The sequence below is a fragment of the Dendrobates tinctorius genome, unplaced genomic scaffold (genome assembly GCF_039654945.1).
Source record: "Dendrobates tinctorius isolate UK_male_01 unplaced genomic scaffold, ASM3965494v1 ptg000032l, whole genome shotgun sequence".
In the NCBI taxonomy this organism is placed as follows: Eukaryota; Metazoa; Chordata; class Amphibia; order Anura; family Dendrobatidae; genus Dendrobates; species Dendrobates tinctorius.
The window spans coordinates 28,896,111-28,905,073 of record NW_027361700.1 but is presented as its reverse complement, the minus strand read 5'-3'; positions in this window follow the sequence as shown (position 1 = coordinate 28,905,073).

Genomic DNA, 8,963 nt, shown 5'->3' with positions numbered 1-8,963 from the left:
GGGAACAGTCTCATGGCGTAATCCATATCTGGGGTTTAAATAGTTTACAACCAGGAGTGGTGCTAATGCGACCTCCCCGGCTGTAAACCACTGAGGAATGAATGAGAAGCTGCTGGTGTCAGCATCAGTGACGTCACAGCAGCCGCCCAGCCTGACCCGAGGTCAACTCTCGAGCGTGGGTAAGTGACAGTTCATTTTTCCATGCTGCCGAGTTCATCGCAGGTCAGGCTGGGAGGCTGCGCAGCATTAGTGACAACAGCGCTAGTCACTGCCCCGGAAGAAGCAGAAGGGTGAAACGCGCATCGGGGCGCAGGAGGCCACTATTAGACCACAGGCACCCTTGTTTTCATCACTTTAAAGAGGTAATGTTACCCATGCTTTTTGATATGGATCCTACAGTTGTGGCCAAAAGTATTGACACCCCTGCAATTCTGTCAGATAATACTCAGTTTCATCCTGAAAATGATTGCAAACACAAATTCTTTGGTATTATTATCTTCATTTAATTTGTCTTAAATGAAAAAACACAAAAAGATTTGTCCTAACGCCAAACTGGATATAATTCCACACCAAACATAAAAAAGAGGGTGGACAAAAGTATTGGCACTGTTCGAAAAATCATGTGATGCTTCTCTAATTTGTGTAATTAACAACACCTGTAACTTACCTGTGGCACCTAACAGGTGTTGGCAATAACTAAATCACACTTGCAGCCAGTTGACATGGAATAAAGTTGACTCAACCTCTGTCCTGTGTCCTTGTGTGTACCACATTGAGCATAGAGAAAAGAAAGAAGACCAAAGAACTGTCTGAGGACTTGAGAAACCAAATTGTGAGGAAGCATGAGCAATCTCAAGGCTACAAGTCCATCTCCAAAGACCTGAATGTTCCTGTGTCTACCGTGCGCAGTGTCATCAAGAAGTTTAAAGCCCATGGCAATGTGGCTAACCTCCCTAGATGTGGACAGAAAAGAAAAATTGACAAGAGATTTCAACGCAAGATTGTGCGGATGTTGGATAAAGAACCTCGACTAACATCCAAACAAGTTCAAGCTGCCCTGCAGTCCGAGGGTACAACAGTGTCAACCCGTACTATCCGTCGGCGTCTGAATGAAAAGGGACTGTATGGTAGGAGACCAAGGAAGACCCCACTTCTTACCCCGAGACATAAAAAAGACAGGCTGGAGTTTGACAAAACTTACCTGAAAAAGCCTAAAACGTTTTGGAAGAATGTTCTCTGGTCAGATGAGACAAAAGTAGAGCTTTTTTGGGCAAAGGCATCAACATAGAGTTTACAGGAGAAAAAAAGAGGCATTCAAAGAAAAAAACACGGTCCCTACAGTCAAACATGGTGGAGGTTCCCTGATGTTTTGGGGTTGCTTTGCTGCCTCTGGCACTGGACTGCTTGACCGTGTGCATGGCATTAAGAAGTCTGAAGACTACCAACAAATTTTGCAGCATAATATAGGGCCCAGTGTGAGAAAGCTGGGTCTCCCTCAGAGGTCATGGGTCTTCCAGCAGGACAGTGACCCAAAACACACTTCAAAAAGCACTAGAAATTGGTTTGAGAGAAAGCACTGGAGACTTCTAAGGTGGCCAGCAATGAGTCCAGACCTGAATCCCATAGAACACCTGTGGAGAGATCTAAAAATGGCAGTTTGGAGAAGGCACCCTTCAAATATCAGGGACCTGGAGCAGTTTGCCAAAGAAGAATGGTCTAAAATTCCAGCAGAGCATTGTAAGAAACTTAGAGTTGAGCGACTTTGGTCGGATCGGGTTTCGTGAAACCCGAATGAAACAAAATAAGTTTCAGATGAAACTCGTCCGACTAGAGCAAAACAAAGTCGGAGTTTCGTCCGAAACCCGACCCCAATGCACGTCAATGGGAAATAAAAGTCGGATGAAACTCCGACTTTTTTTGCTCTAGTCGGACGAGTTTCATCTGAAACTTATTTTGTTTCATTCGGGTTTCACGAAACCCGATCCGACCAAAGTCGCTCAACTCTATAAGAAACTCATTGATGGTTACCGGAAGTGGTTGGTCACAGTTGTTTTGGTGAAAGGTTGTGCAACCAAGTATTAGGCTTAGGGTGCCAATACTTTTGTTTGGCCCATTTTTGGAGTTTTGTGTGAAATGATCAATGTTTTGCTTTTTGCTTCATTCTCTTTTGTGTTTTTTTCATTTAAGACAAATTAAATGAAGATAATAATACCAAAGAATTTGTGTTTGCAATCATTTTCAGGAAGAAACTGAGTATTATCTGACAGAATTGCAGGGGTGTCAATACTTTTGACCACAACTGTATCTGGGAATGGGTTATGTTTCTTGTTGTCTTGAATCATATCGGAAATAAGGGGTCACACTTGGGTATTTTGTGAGTATATACGCATTATCCTTACTGGTAAATCAATAGAATAGATGCTTTGAACACTTATTTAATCCTCTGTTAATGGGTATTTGTCATTGTGAATTCAAAAATAGGTATTCATCATGGGCGGACATACCACATGTTCAGCTTGTGCAGCTGCATCGGGGCCTGGAGGTGGAGGGGGGCCCCTGAAGGGTGGCTAATAATGAGGGCAATCTGGCCTGTTTATCCGGCCCTGAGGCTCCGGGGGGCCCCTGGCCAGATTGCCCTCATGTGCAGCAGGCAGGGAGTGATCTCTGCAGCTCCGCTGCCTACAAAAAAAAATGGCAGTGGAGCTTAAAGGATCCGTCCTGCTTCCTGCTTGCGCTTACTCTCACACAAACAGCAGCGCCCCTGGATGACGTCATTATTCAGCTGCCGGCTGTGCCAGAGAGAGGAAACTGCCAGCGACAGTCATAATGCTTCAGCTGCGGGAGAGCGTGAGGAGAGGTGAGAGGTGCTGTGTGTGTGTTTTGTTGTATGTATGTACTGTATGTGTGTTGTGTGTGTAGAGATCAGTGGTGGTGTGTGTGCGTGCATGCGTAGCGCTGCAGGGGAATGTGCAGAGAGGTGAATGGTGCCATGTGTGTCTGTGCTTGTGTGTAGGTGAAGGAGAGGGCAATGATGGGGTAATGGGGAGAAGGCATTGATGGGGTGATGGGGAGGGCAATGATGGGGATGGTGGGGGAGAAGGAAATGATGGAAGTGGTGGAATGGGCAAGGATGGGGATGGTGGGGGAGGAGGAAGTGATGGACTCAGTGGAATGGGCAATGATGCTGGTAGGGGAGAAGGCAATGATGGAGGTGGTGGAAAGGGCAAAAATGGGGTGAAGGGGGGAGGAAATGATGGAGGTGGTGGAATGGGCAAGGATGGTGTGGTGGAAAGGGCAATGATGGGGATGGTGGGGGAGGAAGAAATGATGGAGGTGTTGGAAAGGGCAATGATGGGGTGGAGGAGAAGGCAATGATGGAGGTGGGGGAGAAGGCAATGATGGTGGTAGTGGAAAGGACAATGATGGGATTGATGGAGAGGGCAATGATGGGACAGTAGGGGAGAAAGCAATGATGGAAGTGGTGGAAAGGGCAATGATGGGGTGGTGGCAGAAAATGCAATGATGGAGGTGGTGGAAAGAACAATCATGGGGTAGTGGGGGAGAATGCAATGATGATGGTGGTGGAAACGACAATGATGGGGTGGTGGGGGAGAACGCAATGATGGTGGTGGTGGAAAGGAAAATGATGGTGGTGGTGGAAAGGGCAATAATGGGGGTGGTGGGGGAGTAGGAAATGATGGAAGTGGTGGAATGGGCAATGATGGGGTGAGGGAGAGGACAATGAGGGGTGTGGGGGATTGGGATGGGAGGAAGGGGGACTTATAATGGACTTAAGAACAGGGGGAGGTGGAGGAAGACACAATTATCGCTTATTATGTCTAACACAGTCCCTTAGTACAAATATAGTGTGCTCACTTATTATGTATAATACAGTCCCTTAGCATATAGTGTACTCACTAATTCTGTATAACATCATCCTTAGTTACATAGTTTCCTCTTTTATTACGTATAACACCGTTCCTTATTACGTACCATCCTCTCTAGTTATATATGGTGCATCCCTTATTATATAGCTTCCTCTGCTGTTGTGTACAGTGCTTTCTCTTACATAGTTTATTCTTGTTAATCTTGTTATTCACAGTGCCCTCTTTTATTACATAGTCCCCTCTCTTTTTATATATGTAATGACTGCTGATGGAGGAGCCGGTGACCAGATGACAAGTCCATCAGCTCCTCCATTCAAAAAAAAAGCTTTCCCATGCTCCATCAGCCATCATTGCAGTATACATCTAACAAGACAGGACGGTATGTAATAAAAAACAGGGCTCTATATAATCCAATATGTAAGGGACGGTGCAGTAGATAACAAGAGAGGGCACGTATAATAAGGGACGGCAATATCTCTATATATAAAACTGAATGTATGTATGTGTGTATCACCAACCAATCATTTCGACAGAGCTGTTCAAAGGAAGCTGAGCTGTGATTGGTTGCTATGAGCAACAGTTTTCCTTGCAACCAATCACTAAGCATCTCACATTTCACCAGAGCTGGTTAAAGGAAGCTGAGCTGTGATTGGTTGCTACAAGCAAGTTTTCCCACTTGACAACATCTCAGCAGACAGTGACACAGTGGGAGAAATCTAGCATCCTCTGAAACATAAGCTCCCAGCCATTGTCTGCCCCCCCAGAAAGGAGCACAGAGCACATGACAGAAATGAATAACCCCTCCCGTGGATCATTGGTATGCAAGTTAGGGCAAATACACTTAGCGTTTTGGTATTGACCCCAGGCCTTTCTTAAAGGGATCTGCAGTATGGAAGGCAGGGCAAATCCATCCAGTGCTTTGGTTCTGACCCCAGTCCTCTCTTAAAGGGATCCTCAGTATGGAAGTCAGGGCAATTGCCTCCAAATGCTCTGGTACTGATCTCAGGCTCTCTTAAAGGGATCTCCTGTATGGAAGTTAGGGCAAATCCCTCAGCGCTCTGATTCTGATCCCAGAGTTCTATTAAAGGGATCATTGGTATGCAAGTCAGGGCAAATCCATCCAGCGCTCTGGTTCTGATCCCAGACTTTCTTAAAGGGATCCCCGGTATGGAAGTTAGGGCAAATCGACTCAGCGCTCTGGTTCTGACCCAAGGCCCCTCTTAAAGGGTTCCTCGGTATGGAAGTTAGGGCAAATCGACTCAGAGCTCTGGTTCTGACCCAAGGCCCCTCTTAAAAGGGTTCCTCGGTATAGAAGTGAGGGCAAATCCAATCTGCACTTTGGTACTGACCCCAGTCCTCTCTTAAAGGGATCCCCGGTATGGAAGTCTGGGCAATTGCCTTCAAATGCTCTGGTACTGACCCCAGGCTCTCTTAAAGGGATCTCCAGTATGGAAGTTACGGTAAATCCCTCAGCGCTCTGATTCTCACCCCAGGCTTCTATAAAAAGGATCATTGGTATGGAAATCAGGGCAAATCCACTCAGCGCTCTGGTTCTGATGCCATGCCTCTCTTAAAGGGATCCCCGATATGGAAGGTAGGACCGTTCCACTCAGTGCTCTGCTTCTGACCCCAGGCTGACGGGATCATGTGGGATATTAGGGGTAGTAGTCTAGTAGTCCGGTGGCTCTGGCTGACGGGATGATGTGGGATATTAGGGGGAGTAGTCCAGTGGCTCTGACTGATGGGATGATGCAGGATATTAGGGGTAGTTTTCCGGTGGCTCTGGCTGACGGGATGATGTGGGATATTAGGGGTAGTCGTCCAGTGGCTCTGACGGGATGATGTGGGATATTAGGGGTAGTAGTCTGGTAGCTCTGGCTGAAGGGACGATGAGGGATATTATAGTGAATGTGGCTATGCGGAGTGGGCGAGGCTCTACACTAAGCTTTATATATATACTAACTGAAGAGCCCGGCGTTGCCTGGGCATAGTAACCAACTGTGGTTAGTTATAACAAATTATAATGATTATATTGCACACAAAAACCGTGCATCTAATCCTATCCTGTGTGATACTGACTGCTGAGCCGTGTATCTAATCCTATTCTGTGTGATACTGTCTGCTGAGCCGTGTATCTAATACTATTCTGTGTGATACTGTGTGCTGAGCTGCTTATCTAATCCTATCCTGTGTGATACTGACTGCTCAGCCATGTGTCTAATCCTTTCCTGTGTGATACTGACTGCTGAGCTGTGTATCTAATCCTATCCTGTGTGATACTGAGCTCCCGCTGCAGTCTGTGTCAGAGAGTGGTCTGTGTTGGCACGGTAATAAATTGTGTTATTTCCAGCTTTACAGAAGGACGATAACACCATAAAAATGATAAGAATAATAGGCCTCAGTTACTACAACTGTCTCCAAAGAAAACTGTTGCTGAAGCAACCAATCACAGCTCATTTTTCATCTTTTAAACAGCTCTGGGCCAGCGTGGCGACTTTTGTGTTTCGACTTTTGTGTTTCGACTTTTATGTGGCGAGGTTGGTGTATGAGTGGTGAAATGTGTGCTGAGGGTGGTATATGTGTTGAAGCACGTGGTGGTGTGTGGCGCATTTTGTGTATGTGTTCATATCCCCGTGTGTGGTGAGTATTCCATGTCAGGGCCCCACCTTAGCAACTGTACGGTATATACTGTTTGGCGCCATCGCTCTCATTCTTTAAGTCCACTTTGTTCACATCTGGCAGCTGTCAATTTGACTCCAACACTTTTCCTTTCATTTTTTCCCCATTATGTAGATAGGGGCAAAATTGTTTGGTGAATTGGAACACGCGGGGTTAAAATTTCACCTCACAACATATCCTGTGACGCTCTCGGGGTCCAGACATGTGACTGTGCAAAATTTTGTGACTGTAGCTACGACGGTGCAGATGCCAATACATACATACACTTTTTCCCCATGATGTAAATAGGGGCAAAATTGTTTGGTGAATTGGAACGCGCGGGGTTAAAATTTCACCTCACAACATAGCCTATAACGCTCTCGGGGCCCAGATGTGTGACTGTGCCAAATTTTGTGGCTGTAGCTGCGACGGTGCGGATGCCAATCCCGGACATACATACATGCATACATACAAACCCACATTGAGCTTTATATATTAGAGATATATATATATATATACTAGATGGTGGCCCGATTCTAACGCATCGGGTATTCTAGAATATATATGCAGTTTATTTTTTTTTGAAGATTTAATAATAATGCAATAATGCACCCCCCAATCCTGATATGTATGGTTCTCTCACCCCCCCCAATCCTGGTATGCATGGTCCTCTCACCCCTCTTTCCTGGTATGCATGGTCCTCTTACCCCCCTTTCGGTGTATGTATGGTCCCCTCACCCCCCAATCCTGGTATGCATGGTCCCCTCACCCCCCATTTATGGTATGCATGGTCCCCTCACCCCCCCCCAATCCTGGTATGCATGGTCCCCTCAACCCCCTATCCTGGAATGCATGGTCCTCTCACCCCCCAATCCTGGTAGGCATGGTCCTCTCACCCCTCTTTCCTGGTATGCATGGTCCTCTTACCCCCCTTTCCTGGTATGCATGGTCCTCTTACCCCCCTTTCGGGGTATGCATGGTCCCCTCACCCCCATTTCTTGGTATGCATGGTCCCCTCACCCCCCTTTCCTGGTATGTATGGTCCCCTCACCCCCCAATCCTGGTATGCATGGTTCTCTCACCCCCCAATCCTGGTATGCATGGTCCTTTCTCCCCTCTTTACTGGTATGCATAGTCCTCTTACCCCCCTTTCGGGGTATGCATGGTCCCCTCACTCCCCAATCCTGGTATGCATGGTCCCCTCACCCCCATTTCTTGGTATGCATGGTCCCCTCACCCCCAATCCTGGTATGCATGGTCCCCTCATCCCCCCAATCCTGGTATGCATGGTCCCCTCACCCCCCTTTCCTGGTATGTATGTTCCCCTCACCCCCCAATCCTGGTATGCATGGTCCCATCACCCCCCAATCCTGGTATGTATGGTCCCCTCACCCCCCAATCCTGGTATGCATGGTATCCTAACCCCCTTCTTGGTATACATGGTCCCCTCAACCCCCTATCCTGGAATGCATGGTCCTCTCACCCCCCAATCCTGGTAGGCATGGTCCTCTCACCCCTCTTTCCTGGTATGCATGGTCCTCTTACCCCCCTTTCCTGGTATGCATGGTCCTCTTACCCCCCTTTCGGGGTATGCATGGTCCCCTCACCCCCATTTCTTGGTATGCATGGTCCCCTCACCCCCCTTTCCTGGTATGTATGGTCCCCTCACCCCCCAATCCTGGTATGCATGGTTCTCTCACCCCCCAATCCTGGTATGCATGGTCCTCTCTCCCCTCTTTCCTGGTATGCATAGTCCTCTTACCCCCCTTTCGGGGTATGCATGGTCCCCTCACTCCCCAATCCTGGTATGCATGGTCCCCTCACCCCCATTTCTTGGTATGCATGGTCCCCTCACCCCCAATCCTGGTATGCATGGTCCCCTCATCCCCCCAATCCTGGTATGCATGGTCCCCTCACCCCCCTTTCCTGGTATGTATGGTCCCCTCACCCCCCAATCCTGGTATGCATGGTCCCATCACCCCCCAATCCTGGTATGTATGGTCCCCTCACCCCCCAATCCTGGTATGCATGGTATCCTAACCCCCTTCTTGGTATACATGGTCCCCTCACCCCCCAATCCTGGTATGCATGGTCCCCTCAACCCCCTATCCTGATATGCATGGTCCCCTCACCCCCCAATTCTGGTATGCATGGTCCCCTCACCCCCCAATCCTGGTATGCATGGTCCCCTCAACCCCCTATCCTGATATGCATGGTCCCCTCACCCCCCTTTCCTGGTATGCATGGTCCCCTCACCCCCCAATCCTGGTATGCATGGCTCCCTCACCCCCCTTTGCTGGTATGCATGGTCCCCTCACCCCCCTTTCCTGGTATGCATGGTCCCCTCACCCCCCTTTCCGTGTAGCCACGTAGCGGCCCTCTGTCTGCGACCAATCAGCAATGCTCTCCTCCCCCCTC